This window comes from Apus apus, chromosome Z (genome assembly GCF_020740795.1).
Source record: "Apus apus isolate bApuApu2 chromosome Z, bApuApu2.pri.cur, whole genome shotgun sequence".
Taxonomy (NCBI): domain Eukaryota; kingdom Metazoa; phylum Chordata; class Aves; order Apodiformes; family Apodidae; genus Apus; species Apus apus.
This window is the reverse complement of record NC_067312.1, coordinates 73,351,947-73,367,941: the sequence shown is the minus strand read 5'-3', so window position 1 is coordinate 73,367,941 and position 15,995 is coordinate 73,351,947.

Sequence of the window (15,995 nt, the reverse complement as noted above, 5' to 3'; positions counted from 1 at the left end):
GGTGTTCATGTGCTACAAGCTATGCAGAGACACAATGTGAATAATCACATCAGATGTATCCAAACAACAGCAAGTATGGGAATGGCACTTGGGGATTACTGGGAGTTTCCCAGCCATAGATGTTGGGAAAACAGGGAAAATGTGCAAGTTTTAAGAAAGTGGTCTTTTGTAGATGAATAGATTTTAAAACCAAAAGGAACTCACTTATTGTTATATATACATATATGTGTGTGTGTGTGTGTATACATATATATTTTTTAATATATATGTATATATATATAACCTCCTGGGTATCACTATGATCTGATCTCCCTTTGTTATTATCCTTGCCTCCACTTTTTAGCTTAAATTAGCATAACTGAACTCGCACTGGCTACATTTTCATCTTTGTTTTGTTGCATTGCATAATTTTCAATTTAAGATCAACAAGATTAAGGTCCTTCAAGGAAAGTGCTTCTTACCTCCTCACAGTGGCACAAGGAGAGATGAATTCCATGGAGGTGGCTGGTACAAAACCATCCTGTTCACACTAACAGCTAAACTAGATATAAGCTTTCTCCTGTGATGGAACCCAAAGGCTGTCACATGCCCACTCCAGCAGCATTCAAATCCACACCTAAAGAAGCACTTCAAGAAGTGTAACAGTGTGCAGGCAGTCATCCCACAGAGTTGTCCCTCTGACTTGACAAAAAGGACATTGACACTTCTATATTTATATGACCACACAGCTGTTATGATGATAGATGGACATCTGATGTACAGGTGTCTCTCAAGATTTGGACATCCCAAACAAAATAAATAGTTCTCCAAATAAAGCAACTTACACTTGCAAGTTGTGGAAGCTGGAAGGAAGCCCAGTCTTCAGTTAGATCTCAGTTTCTTGAATGACACAAATTATGGATTTATGTACCAGATTTAAATACTAACCCCTAAAAAATGAGTTGAAAGAGAGATATACTGCAAATCCAAATTATAATTTCCTGGATGTATAGGTTCTGGGATTGCTCTTTTCAGTGTGAATTTTTTGCAGGATCTTTCTTGTACCTTCACCTCCACTCTTGTCAATGTTTTCTCCTAGGATTATAATGGTTTTTAGCTACTTCCCTGATAAGCTTCTCAAGATAATGTGTGCATCTCTCAGCCTAAGAGTTTTGGATTTGAGAATCCATCCAGAACTTCTTTCTAAAGCAGTAGTGACAAGTGACATCATTGATATTTGATTGAAAATACATCAGCCACCACTAGGTACACATGTGGCAATGATGAACCAGCTAAGAAATACTGGCTCTTACACCAGGGTTCTGAAAGGATTTACAAAGCACACTTCATTAATGGAGACACATCCAGAGAAATATCCCCAGGAACTTCAGATTTTTCCCCTAAATTCTCCTTGACAACTAACCAAGATTTTATAAAATTAAAATTTTCTGTGAAAGAAGAGGAAGAGAAAGAAAAAGCTAAGACAATTGGGGGTTATTTGAATTAATTTTGGAATTGTAATTTGATGCTGAATGGATAAACCTGTAAGAATAGTCTTTCTTCGGTGCAGACATGACTCCTCATTCATTTAAGTTTTGGTCAGTAAGACAAGGAGAGCAATGAGGTCCTAAAAGAAGGGGAGGGGGGAGACATTCTAGGATGTCACAGCTTTTCAGATGAATGTGCCAGTGAATCAGTAGAAAATTTTTGTAGCTTTTCAATAATTCTAAGGGCATACGATCAGCAAAGGTAAAAAAACACATAGATGCCATTACAGTCACCTTCACCAAGTGGATTCATTGCAGGAAAAATGTCTCCCAGCATTTTGGAAAAAAGCTGCAAAAGTTTGATGGCTATTACAGCATGCTGTTATATATAAAGATGGGCGTGTTTTTTCCCCAATAGGAAAGAAATGCGTCTTTTCCAACAGCACTGACAGCAGACTCAGTGTTGAAAATTACTGTGATACCATCCCTGTAGATTAGGAAAATCTCCTAGTCAGGCAAATGTCTGCAGTGGGAGTTTTGACTGACTAAGGATTACATCAGGACTTAAGGACTCAGCCTCAGAAGGCTAAAGTTTGAACTGACAGGAATAGTTTTCAAAATATTAAAGTTCTGCTTCACTTCCCCTAAGGAAAAGAGTCTCATGAAGATAATAATAATCAAGATGCCAGTTCTTCCCTAGCTGCAAGAGAGGAAAAGACTAAGGTGGTTGTAGTAGCTACCACTCCATAACTCAACTGTTTTTCCAGTGCTACTTGCCTCAAAAATAAAGAGTACAAGGAGAAAAAGGCAGGAAGATAAAGGAGCATCAGGATGGCCAAACAACTTGATTTGTTCAGACATCACTGAATCTTTCATTAAGATTTACATAATGATGCTGACCTGAGTGGCAAAGCAATTTTTTCAAAGCAGAAGAAAGAAGTTCTCTCCATCTGGGTCAGAGAACTTTCCTCGTCCTCGCAGCAAGTAATGGAGCCCTTCTTGCACCAACAGGCCTGACCAGCAGATGTGTCTCCTTCAGTGGCTGTGCAGCAGAGTGTTTTTCACGGGATCACTGTGTTGCTGCTTATAGTGGAACAAGCGGCACCTTGATTTCATCAGGTCTTCTTTTCTGTCAAACAGGCAAGATACCAAACAACACAGTTTAACAGCCCTGCTCATATTTACATTCATGCTTTCAAACAGAACTTCAGAAGGCACCTCAAAAAAGTGTAATGTAGAACTTGAGCAGCTCAGCTCCCAATTAAAAATGTTAGTGTTGAACAGTGCCTGGTGCATGACATCAGATCAGAATTTCTGGGATATTGGCTTTACTGGAGTGCATCCACATAACTATTTGTCTTGACCTAAGGTGCATGTAAGGCTTACGTGTGTGCATAACAGAATCAAGAGAATGTTAGGTGTTGAAGGGACCTGGAAAGATCATCTAGTCCAACTCCCCTGCCAGGGCAGGATCCCCTAGAGTAGCTCACACAAGAACACATCCACATGGGTTTTGAACGTGTCCAGAGAAGAAGACTCCACAACCTCTCTGGGCAGCCTGTTACAGTGCTCTGTCACCCTCACAGTAAACAAGTTTTTCCTCACATTTGCATGAAACCTCCTGTGCTCCAGTTTGCACCCATTGCCCCTTGTTCTATCACTGGACATCACTGAGAAGAGCCTGGCTCCATCCTCCTGACACTTGCCCTTTACATATTTATAAACATAAATGAGGTTGTCCCTCAGTCTCCTTCAAGCTAAGGAGACTCAGCTCCCCTGCACTATAAAACAGATGCCATCAGTTCTCCTGATCTTGAAATTTTAGTAATTATAGGAAGTAAAAATATCTGCAAGAAAAAATAGGAGAAAAACTAAAAAATTAAGAACACTGTGCATCTCTTATGGTGAAATACCATGATGGACATGGCGAATTACGATGATGAATATGGCTGCATATCAGCCCTGAACAACTGGCAAAATTTACTGAAGACTTCACAGAACTTCTCACATATCTGGTGCACTCATGGTGAACCAGATTCAGGAATAGTGCTTGACTTCTGTGATTTAACTTTCCCACTGTTTTAGTGATAAGAGAGTTTCACTGAGTCCTCATGAAAAGACCTTTCCAAGTGGGATGTTTTGCAACATGATTTTTCCCAGCCTCTGGAAGCTGGGATACATCTCATTCTTCTGCACAGAACCTGCCTCCACTCCAGTCTGCTGTCCTGCATCCCAAGACGACGAAATACAGAGCTGTTCAGCATTCAGGTCTGCTCCGGTCTCAACAGCCTCCAGCCACAGCACTAATGTTAATGGTGTGAAAACACTCTGACACCAGTGCAATATGCCAACAATGGAAATAATTGCACAGCTGCTGAAATGACACCCACTGAATAGTCTACTCAGAAAGGAAAGGGCCTCAAGAATCAGAGTCCTGGTAAATACAGAGAAAGAGGAAAAATAGCTTCAGGTATTCGGCCTTAAAATGAGATGTTTTAATTTTTTTTGTTCCATAATTGATTGTACCTTGACAGGCTGGAGCTGAGGCATGATGTATCAGTATCAAGTATATAAAAGGTAGATGTGATGAGGATGATGTTATGACCCACTCTTGATGGGATTGAACTCCTTTGTAGGATGCTGAGCACTTCTTATGTCATTAGGACTAGAGAGTAGTTCGCACACTGTAGTTGCTGAATACTAATCAAGAAAAGGAGTTTTTAAAGGAAAATTTTCTTGTTAAGACTGCTTACTACTACTGTATCATACATTTTTAATGACAAATGAATAAGTTTAAATTCTTATTCTCAGCAATCACTGCGAAATAAGACAACAGCTCTCTACATCAGGGCATGACCTAAAGACAGAGTGGCATCAGTGAGGTTTTAGTGTTTCCTTACTTCAGCAGTTCCTTTTTCTGATTTCTTGATGAGCATTTTCATCCATTGTCTACTCTCTTTCAGTGCACAGTTAAGTGCAACACTCACTCCTGCAGTTCAGTGGTTTGTTTCAGCTCAGCTGCAATTCACCATTTACCATGGCAGGTATCTCACAGTCATGCTGGACAACCTGCTTTGGTCACCCTTGATAACCTTGATTTGGCAAGATATTTGGCCAATCACTTGCATTTCACTACCTCAGTTGGATCCAGATCCACAGATACATTTTAGGATTGGAGTTGTGTTGGTACTCAGATATGTTGTTTTCCAACTTTAGGAAGCACAGCCACAAGTTCAGTTGTTCCCGCTGGCTCCAGCAGAGCCCTTCTGACTTGTAGCCACCAAGGAACTGTCTTGAAAGCCCCTCAGTTGTTTGACGGGTACTGTATCTTCCCAAAGAAATTATTATTCAAGTAATGTCTCCAGTTAATCAAGAATTCTCCTTAATGGAGACAAAGGGCCATCTGCCAGGGCATCGTGATTAGAATTCCATTGTATTAAATTTACAGTAGTTGTGGGAAGATCAGAATCAAGTGAACCAAAACAGGATTTTTTCTTTCTCTCTCTTTGCTTTGTTTTGTTTATAATTGTTCAGTTCACCGGAATTGCCTTCCCTTACTCCTCAGCTAGGAAAAAACCCCACAAACCCAGTCACAAAAAAACTCAAACAAACAGAAACCCTCCCCCCCCCAAATCACCCCAAATCCCACAGCTTAATTTTCTGTCTTTCCACAAAGTTTAATCATAAAAAAAAATTCATCAAAAGCTGAGTTAGTGCAAGGTTCACTAAAAAGAGGACTTGAGCTTGTGAATGTAAGATAAAATTTTCTTAATTTTTGTTTTGTAATGAACTATGCAATCTGGCACTTTCACTGTCTTGGGATTTCTGTCCAGAGTTGGCATGTTTTTAGAAAAAAAGGTTCTTTTCTGTGATTATTAGCTACATGAAAGGTGCTTTACTTTTTATCATCTGGGTAAGTAGTTTTTACAATTTGTCTGCATGTTTCCTAGAAAACTGATGTTATCACAGAATCAAAACAAACCCCTGCACTGGAACTGTGCAGAGAAAGAGAGAGAAGCACTTTCTTTTAAATATTTCCAAATGTTGATTAGGAACATTTCAGAATTGGTTTTCAAAACAGCAAAATACAGGAGCGTGTGCAGAAAATATCCTTGTTTTGCAGAGCAGCAGTCCTCAGAGACTGGGTACTTCCCAACAGCTGCCCTTGTGGTGGTAGCTCAACCTCCTCTGCACAATCAGGCTTTGTGCAGGTGGGAAACAGCTACGGTCACACCTTCCTCTCCATGCACCCCTCAGCCCCTGAGCACACGTGGAAGACCAGGCTCTGCAACTTGCCTTGCCTTTATGTGGGTTATTTACTCCTCAGAGGTTGTATTTATTTACTAATTCATTAACTTATTTGTCTTTGTTGGGCTGGGAGTAAGAAAAAGGAAGTTTTTCTCAAGTAACCTGTCTGAAACAAGCTGTCATGGACTTGAAACACCACTTGGCAAAGTTCAGCTGCTGTTAAATCCAGAAAAAAAGAAATTTCAGCATAATTTGGTTGCTTAGGTGTGATGTGCCATGGGCAGCTAAAAGCAATTCATTTACAGAATGATTAATATAAGCAGCAGATGGTAAAATAACAATATCCTCAGCTATTAAAAAATATTAATCAAAGCTAAACTGTGAGAACTGGTACATGACCTAATCATTCAAAGCACCAGTTAAACAGCTTGTTGTACTGTTTGCTGCAGTAACCTCGGATACTTCAGAAAAGTTCTCTTCACGTCATTTGCAGAGAAAAAATTTCTAAAACAAACCTTTGTGTATCTGGATGAGATTGAAGGCTGAGTACATCTGCACAGGCACACGGACCTTCCTTTTATTTCAAGAAAAATACTACTTACTTTTGTGAACATGTTTGAAGAACTTGGAAAATTATTGTTCAAATTATCATCAGCAGCATCATCAGGACCTCCAACTTTTTAATAAGCAACAGTTCATTTTGGGGAGAGGAAGAGAAAAAATATCTATTTTCTTTCTGTATAAATATAATGATGATATAATAAATATAATAATATTCTATAATAGAGGTATTACTAATATAAAAGGAATATATTTGTGCACCTTGTTTAATGTTATGTCTTTGTCCTCTATTAAAAATACATGTTACTGCTTAAAGATATAAGAATAACCTATATGCTGTAACAGCATCAGCTGACCCAGATGAAAAAGATTACTGTATATTTTAGAAGCCATTTCATTGTCCTGAAAAAAATCTAAAATATATAAACTAAAACTATATTTTAACCTCCTAAAGCCCAGATATTTCAACTTCTGTAAGTGCAGAATTATTTTGTTATTTTAATTGGGAAACCTTAAGAAATCTGGTGGTTCTTTACTTATTTATAGTTTGTGCTCACGTTTATGCAAATAGGGAAAAAATTCAGCAGTATCCTTTTAAAAAAAGTCCCAGATCTCACTGAACCTGCAAAAGAGCAATCAGAGTCCTTTTAAAGCATTCTTCCCAGGGGAAAACAAAACAAGGACTGCAATTGCAAGCAAAACCTTGCAAGACAATTGACTTGAAAAGGCTACAGATATTTCCCACAAAATAAATATTGTCCATTCCTGTCAGCTTTTTCAGCGTCTTTTGTGTTTTCAGAAATTGCCAGTAATGAAAACACAGCAGAGCCAATGAAATCATTGTATACACTGCTGCACTGTGGGAGCTGGAAGCCCTGAATTTAAAACAAGTCTTATGCATTATTCATAGACTATGTACATTTATGTAAATTACCAAAGGCAGAAGTGTATGTTAAAGCAGAATAAGAGGTCAAACAGTGATCTTAAAAATACTCTGCTAGAAATGTAACTTAGCAGTGTACAGAGATAGATATGTTTACATTTTTACACCTCTTGGTTAAAAATGAGTGCATCATGTGCCATATCCTGAATGGAAACAAATATATCTTCTGTCTCCTAACAGACACATCTTTCAACATTTATTTTGGAACCAGTATATAAAAACAAAAACAAGTATGTGAGCGTTTCAGTCATGCAGAAAGGCACTGGGCAGATTTGGTAGTGCTACCTTTAGGGATGTTATACATGAAAAACCACAGGAGAGGTATTTTCTGCAACAGTCATCTGAAAGCTTAAAAAATAGAAAAAAAAAAAATCTTAAACTTTTCAACAAAATGGAAACATTTCTAGGTCAATGCTTCACTGTCTGCCTGTTTACACTACCTATTATCAAGGCACATATACCATCGTCTGAAAGGAAGAGTTCTAGAGAAGGTTGTGTTCATTACACAAACACAGACAAAAGTTAAAATGCTAATTTCGTTCAAGCACTGTGACAACAGGAGAAGGAGGAGCATTTATGTAAAAGAGCTTTCTACCTCGAGGTTGACTCTGCAGCCCTCTGCAGTTAAGTAACAGACACAGCACAAATACATTGCTTTTTGATCAACCTATTTGCAGACGAGATTCCGTAAGCACCTTCTAGTGTGTTTAAATTTTGTATCCTTTAAAAAATAGATATTGTACATATATGCAATATATTACACCTTATGCAGTAGTAATGAAAGTAACACATAATGTATTACATGAACATTACATTACATAAAATCATTCTACTTTTCATTCTTTAAAGAAAACTGCTGCTTGACCTAACCTTTGAGCATAAGTTCCTAAGTGACAATGGCTGTGTAATCACACATTCGGTGTGAGCTGAAAATTGTTTTCCTGTTATCTATTGCAATTTCCGCCTAATGGATTATAACAACACCTTTTGGAATACTGCAGATTTACAAGTTGTTCCTCAAGTAATCCATGCTTCTTTAAAAATATGGGCATTTTAAGAAATCCTGAGGTATCCCATAAAACAGATGCAGAAATAGAGGAAACTTAGGATCAAGGTGGCTGACAGGAAAGAAGGGGTTTGAACTATGTTTTTCCACTCTAACACAGTGCTGATTTTTGAGTACTCAATACCAGGATTATATTGTGAAAATAGCTCAGAAACTCCACTGTTGAGATGGTTTTAGACTGCAGAAAATACCTTGGGAGGCAGTTGGACTTATAATCATACATGGATGAGCAACACCCTGTGAATAACTGACTTCTGATACCAAGTATTTCCCTCCAGAACACTGGTCCATACCTTATTTTTCCTATGTGTACTTACAGATCAAGTATCTTTTCACCACCATATTCCTACATGTGCAGTACAGAGATCATTTGAGAACACTCATAATGAAACACGTAGACAAAGGTTTGGGCTGTTGTATCTGAAGAACATGTCCATGAATGTCAAAAATCCCTCAGGGCAAGGAGCTAGGGGCCTGTGTTACTGTACCAGCTCTCATCTCTCCTTGCTTAGTGAGAAATGTTTGATGCCATAAAGAATAGAGTAACTGTAATTAGTTTGTGCTGTTAACCCAGTGATAAGTAGGATACACTAGAGACTCCTCCCTAGAATAACCTTCTGCATTCAGACCTCTCTGAAAAAAATGTATTTTTGAGGAATGTGTTGTACCAAACAAGTCTGGCAATCTCAGACACCAGCTGTTTGATACAGGCATTTTACTATATTTCTGTGATATATTGTGGAAGGGAATGGTTGGCTACAGACTATCTGATATTTTCTGCATATAAATATATACACACACATACACACATACCAAATATATATAGGACAAATGTGTATTGTCAGAAAGATTAACATATATACCTTCCTAATAATATTGTGACTGTGAAATGACTGAGTGGGATACTATTACTTATTAAGTAAGGAGATCAAAGTACATTATGCAATTTTAGGACACAAGATAGATATTTGATCCCCTGCTGAGGCTGCACTAAGGAAAAGACATACAATGAAGGTTTTGACTAGAGTATCAGGGATTTTTATTTTTTTTCTTTCAGAAAAAATATAGTGTAACCCGTAAGAAATTTAAAATACAGGCTGCCCAAAGTCTTTCAGCATGTTTGTGCTTTTGAGGGTTTTTTTCTTACTCAGACAATTTAATTAATGGTTGTGTTTCTTGTGTGTTTCTGAAAAAAATCTCTTGAGGAACAAATTTTGCATACTCATCATGGTTCAAGAAGGGCAGCTCTCAGTCTTCAAAGATAACACCCTTCCTAGCTCTGGATGTCATAGCTCAAAAGTACTATTACCTGCCAAATCAGAAAGAAAAGTTCTCTTCTATCTGAAAGTTATCCAACATGTAGCTCTGAAAGGCTGCAAGAGCTGACTAGAAAGTAGACGCATTTAAATTAATGGCATTTAGTACAGAAATACTTTGACACGTACTAAACAATGTTCCTCTTTCAGTTTATGGTGAATTTGGTCCCAGTGAATTCACTTCAGAGGCAAACACCCAACAAGATGGTTGTTAGTACAAGACAGGCTCCAATGGGCTCTATAGGTCTTGACACTTCCCGAATAAAATGACCTCCCTACTCACTAGGAAGTGATGTGATCTAAAAGTACCTGGGCAGGTAATTTATGCACAATTTCACACTCCCATTTTGAAAAAATTTGTAGAAGACCCATTATTGGAGATTTTATTTGGACCACTCAGAGATACGCCCCCACTGCAGAAATGGCGGTGGAACCTCTAGCACTGCTTTTCCAAGTGCCCAGAGAGGGTGGCAAAGAAACATACTGAAAAAAATAGAGGCACTAGACAATAGAAGAGCATTTGGCAGATGTCACTTCAGATTCTCAGCAACCCAGCCAGGTCAAGCAAAAAGGATTGCCATCTCTTCCATGTACAGATCTTCAGTATACAAACTTAATCCGAATTCAGCACTAACTTTGCATTATAACTTGAGTTAAGTTGTGGTCAGTAAACATTTGGCAAGACAGCAGCTGAAGAATGGATTTGGGCTCATATTCCAAGCTCTTCCATACTACTTGGGAGGGTTGGATCCACAAGCTGTAGCTTAGCCAAAATTGGAGGAATAGATATGTCAAAGAACGCGTACAATGGCACTGCAACAATGTACTCCACTTGTTACATTCATTCATGGACTGAATGAGTCATAAAAGAATGGAAAAGGATTTCTAAACACCAAGGAAGAAATAAAAAATATACCAAATACACCCAACACCAAAATACCAAAAATCATTAAGGTGATTACAAAACACCTGTGGGATTTTTGTTGATGAAAAACTCTGTCTCAAATGTATACAAAGCTGTAATGCAGAAGTGGAATAATTCCGAATCACAGCAATTATTCTCCAAATGGTGCTTTTTGCTGGCGTGAAGCTGATTTTCATACAGCAATAGCTGGAAATGAAGCAATGTGACATGCAGGACTTCACAAATACCAGATGTGCCTGCAACAAGTTCTACAAGCTCTAACAAATAAATACTGCCACTTACAGATCAAAGGCAGAGTTGCAACAGTTCTGTGTTAAAAGTAAAATACTAAAAATTACTTCGTTTTCTTTAATGGGGTTGGGACAAGGAACTTCAAGATCTCATAACAATAGTTTCTCAAACTAAAGAAACACCCCCTCAGGTTTATTATGGGAAGAAGCCTATATTTTCAATCAGTCTGCCAGGATTTTATGGAATGAGAAATCATGCAGCAAAAGGACTAAGGCCTTCAGGGGCTTGTTACTCTGTGCAACCAATATGTACATGAAGTTTATTTTCCTACATAAACAACACTAATGCATGAACAGCTGCTACCTGCAGTGAAACACTATGAAGACAGTTTTTCCATGTCATTGTACAGAAATGTCCAGTTTGGAACCTGCCGATATTTCTGTTCAAAACACTGGTTATTTTAAGTAATGTTTTAGGAAATTGGTCTAGTATTCTTGGATGTTGTAACATCAATGCTCTACGAAAAAAACATATAACATTTAACTCTTAAAATATCAGAGTAAAGCCATGGTAGATGCAGAAGTTACTCTATGATTTCTGTGGTAATAACTAGGGAGGTAAGCTAAACAGATTAAATGGGAGAGTGAGTGTGGGATTTAATGTGCTACTTTGGCACTGGATGCTAGATTATATTTACTGTTCCATTTTTGACAGCAAACAAGTGGTATCATGATTTCTTGTTAGTATTAGCACATACAACTGAGAATACAGAGGTCATTAAGTCTGCTCCTAGCAGTAGTCAAGAAGGATGGGAGAGCTATAATTACAAAATAAATAATTACCTCTAGATTCTTCCATTTCCTGATCTTCCTAACTTCCCAAGTAAATGATTCAGGTCCCCCCTGCCCCCAGCTACTCAATATTCATGGTCTCCTGACACATCAACAGGCACAAAAGCTGTCAGGGCAGAGTAAGAAGAGTGTTTGTGGTCCTTTGAGGAGGAAGGTCAAGTGTGGCAAGCATGACCAAGCCTTTCTGAGTATTAGGCAATGGTGTAAGGTAGGAGCCCAGCAGAAATTAGGGAACACAGTTTTCAGGCTGAGGATCCTTTTTACCAGGGTCTGCAGGGATAGGATGAAGGGTAATGATTTTAAAGTGCAGGAAGGTAGATTTAGGCTATGCATCAGGAATAAATTATTTACTGTCAGTGTGGTGAGGCACTGGAATATGTTGCTCAGAGACGCTGTGGCTGCCCCAGTCCTGGAGCTGATCAAGGCCAGGTTGGATGGGGCTTGGAGCAACCTGATCTAGTGAGAGGTGTCCTTTCCCTTGCAGGGGGTTGGAACTAGATTATCTTCTGGGTCCTTTCCAACCCAAACCATTCTATGATTCTATGATTCTGTGATCCCAAGAACACCTCAGAGACATGTGATTTTTCCTCCAGGATAAATTCAACATCATTGTGATGATGAAAATTTATTCCTCTTGGATTATCCAGTACACTACCTGGTTTGGCAATGAGTCTTGCCAGTCCCACATTTCAGTGATGAACTGAATACAGAGATGGGAACGTGATCTATCATCATTCCCTATAAAAGAGTGTTATTCCTTACAGTTATTCCTCCTGAATATTAGTGGTTGATTAAAATGCACATAACTCTTCATTGAGGAGAGATGACTAATAACACTGTTGCTACAATAAAAGCAGCCTCTAATGACATAAAAAAAAAAAAATCAGACAACGTCAATTCTGTCCAAGGGGTGCTTATGGGATCTCCTCTTCAAGGAGGGACAGGGACAAAATCCGGTGCTGCACAGCAAATCTGTAAGGAAATCTATAATATAGGGAGTCTAGGATTAACTACTGCAGTCCATGGTGCTACAGAAACATTTGGGGAAAGGGTTCCAGGCATGGCTAAACTAAGTTAATTGTAACAAAACTAAGGTTTGTAGCATACTTAATTAGCAGAACAGGATGGCATCCCTTCCCTCCAGTGTGTCACCTCATCACATACTTTGGTGTCATCAGCAAACTTCCTGAGGGTGCACTCAATGCCACTGTCCATGTCTCCAACAATGATGTTAAGTAGCACTGGTCTCTGTACCAACCCTTGGGGAACACCACTCCTCACTGGTTAGGGTTCCTACCTCTCTGTTTGCTTCTCTTCGTCTATCTGATACTCCTCCACTGTGGTCAATTGGAAAATACCTAAGTAACTAAACTACTCTAGCTTGACTAATTTTAATAGCTAACAGGAAGATCAGCATATTGCAGCACTGTTCACCTTTTTTGTCCCCATCTTAAATGTACGAATTTAAATCAGGAAGATGTGAGAAAAGGAAAATCAGCTGGTTGCCATTTCTTTGCTTTAATTATTGAATTCACTGTGTGAGATGGGTGCAAAAATAAACTGAAATATATATCCGGACTTACTCCAGAACAGCAATGCCTTTTTTTTTTTTTTTTTTTCTTAAAAGAGTAGCAACTTGGAGACCTGTATTTGCTCTGTGCTTGTAACTTCCAGTAAAGTCAACAACTTTCAGCTGATTAAATTGAAACACAGTACATAATAAGCTGAAAAGTATTTCAGAAAGATGAATCTTGCAGATAATATCTGAAAGCACTCAAGGAATAATGGGTTCTGAGGGGCTTCTTCAAGCATAAAATGATCTCCAAATCTTTTCTTGTTGGATTTGATTACACTGTTCACCTCTTGGAAGTATTTATTACCCTAAAAGTAATATAGAAGAAGAATAAATTCAATACAGGTTTATATTTAATTTATCAAAAATAACATACCTATCAGCAGACTGAAAAATGATGGAATCTTGTGAACAATATGGCTTGTTTTCCTTCAGAGAAAAAAGCAACACATTATTTTGAGAATAAAAAGATTTTCAGCAGTGGGAGTTCTTTGTCATCATAATTTTCCCTTTACTGCTTTGCACAAGTACCACAGTGGTTTACACTAGTGGCATTAAGAATGCTGCGCCACTGTAAATAGTTCTATAAATAAATTCCTGCCATTTCTAGTCTTTGATTCAGCAACATGACTGTTTTGTTGTTTCTTTAAAATCAAAAATGAGGACCAGTTCTGAACCATCTGCTCCTGTAAATTAATTGGATCTCATATGTAATGAGAGTTTTGGGAGAGCAAAAGACTACTGAAGAAACCAAAGAGAGCAGTATGAACTTCCAGGTTTGTATGGACAAAACTGAAAGGGAAGCAGAAAATGCTGTAATTCTGCAAAGGTTTATCACATGCTTTTTCACCAGGGCTCCCATTATTCCTTGAGGAACTTTCCAGATAGATTTTTTTTTTTAAACTTTAATCTGCAGCTCTGGTTCATCCTACCTGTGTGCACTGGGTCTGGCTGGGATGAAGATACCTTCCTTCAGAACACCTGCATGGTGCTGTGTTTTGGGTTTGTGACTGGAACAGTGTGGATAACACAGCAGTGTCACAGCTCATGCTGGGCAGTGCCTGGGATCTGTCTCCTTCCCCTCAGCCCCGACCCCACTTTCAAGACTGTTCTGCACCTGGGGGGAGGGAGGTCAGAGACAGAGCAGGGTTCTTTCTGCATCTCCATAGGCACAACAGCCAACAGCTTAATAAAATCTTTATTTTAGTAAGATAGAATAAAGACAAGTATGTAAATAGTGATTCAGTCTTAATGTCTGCGCAGCCACTGGGAACCTCAAGTTTGCACAGCACTAGACAGACCCCAGGAGGACTCTCCAGCAGCACATTGTGCAGGTCCCATCTGCGAAGAGGTTCCTCCTCCTTCCTTTACCCTGGTTGCTTTCATTTTGTGTAACAAAGAAAGTCACAGATCATCTTGTGACAGGCTGGGCTGTTACCTCTGCCACAACACCCACCAGCACACAGAGTGGGCCAGCACAGGGCACCCCAGCAGAGTCCTGTGCAGTGGCTAATCATACCAACTACAGGCTAATCAAGCTTTTTGTACAGCACCCAGACAAGCAGATACACCTTGTCCAATAACACCTGCTCCTCAAATACTACATATTTTGCAGGACTTCCAATGCACCCTTCCCAGAGAGCAGGCTGGTGGTGGGAACGGTGAATAAATTGATTTTTTCTTTGCTCACACATGTAGTTTGTGCCTTCACTTAGTCTGCTGTTGTCTCAGCCTATGTCTCCTTGCCTTGCTTCTATTTTGCTCTCCATCCCACAAGAGAGTGTTGCAGGTGGCTCTGTGGGTGTCTGGCTATTAGCTGGGGTCAACACACACTGCAGCAGGAGCTGAAAGCATGGCCACAACCATAGTAATTTTGTAATGAATTTTTTAACTTTCCCTTTTTAACAATACTGAAAAGAACTTTGAGGAACAAGAATGGCAAAAAATTTGCAAGTTAAGACCACTATAAAGAAAGTTCTGACAATTGGTTATATGCTGTCTGGAAAAAGAGACTGACATGAAACTCGTGTGTCTGTATCTAAATGTTAATGTCACTGGCCTGCCTATGTTAAAGAAGATGAGTAGTGATAAGAAATGAAAGTGGCAACAGGGAAAAAACACAATATACTGGGGAGAACCGTAAGACTGGTAAAGCAATGAGACAAGCTGCCATGACAAGTTGTTAAACCACCTTCATATTCATGGAAACCATACATCAACTTGTGGAATATGATTAACAATAACAAGATCAGCCCTGACATGAGATATGACTACAGACTAGAAGAACTGCTGCAGGATAATTTTTATTCACATATTTCCTTGAAAACTCACCAAGATTGATCTCATCTGGTATAAGGGTTTTCCAGGTTTTTTTGTTTGGGTTTTTTTTTTTAATAATCATTATTATTCGATGTTGACAAATAACATGGTTTCATGGATACACGGATTAAAACTAAACAGTGAGTATCTTTTTCAATGTCAGCATGCTTCACAGTATTTTTAAGAAGCTTGAAAAATTGTGAAGCTGCATTTTATAGCCATGCATTACCGCAGTATGGCAGAAGCAGGGCCACTGTAAGCTAAAACCTCCGCGCTCTCCATGGAGACCGAAGGCCATGGTGCTCCCCAGAAGATTGCCAAGGGCACTCTGTGTAGGAGGATCGGATGTTTGGCTTGTGCTAGCACTTCAGCTCTACAGCTCCTGGTTCTCCATGCCACGCAGACCTCCCATGCAGATCAAGAAGTCCTCTTTGTATGCCGTTTTCACAAGAAAAAGAGAATTCCTCATTTCCAGGGTTTCCTAAACTGGACGATA